Genomic DNA, 413 nt, shown 5'->3' on the forward strand with positions numbered 1-413 from the left:
CGGCCGGCTTAACCGGTTATGGGAAAGCTTGACCGGTTATAGAGTTTTTCATCGGGACCGGGACCGGTTATAGAGGGACCGGTTATGAGCGGTTTTTGTCGCGATTAGGACCGGCCGTAACCGGTTAAGGCCCGGCCCGGGACCGATTTTTGGCCATCTCTAATCACCAACGACCGCCATCCTTCTCATACGTCGACCCACACAGAACAACACCAACATGTTGAACCAGTTTTAACATACATATACAATTAATCAAAGTATGGTTTGCAATCGTTTGTTTGATTGTTCATCAATAATAATAAAAGCACATTATGGGTAGATCACAAAAGTGGTTGCAATTGATGAAGCTATTAAAGAAGATGTTGATCATTGATCAAACTTTTAATTATAGTAATAATTACGGTCTTTAAAGG

The sequence above is a fragment of the Cynara cardunculus genome (assembly GCF_001531365.2).
Source record: "Cynara cardunculus var. scolymus isolate 2C chromosome LG 8, CcrdV1, whole genome shotgun sequence".
Classification (NCBI taxonomy): domain Eukaryota; kingdom Viridiplantae; phylum Streptophyta; class Magnoliopsida; order Asterales; family Asteraceae; genus Cynara; species Cynara cardunculus.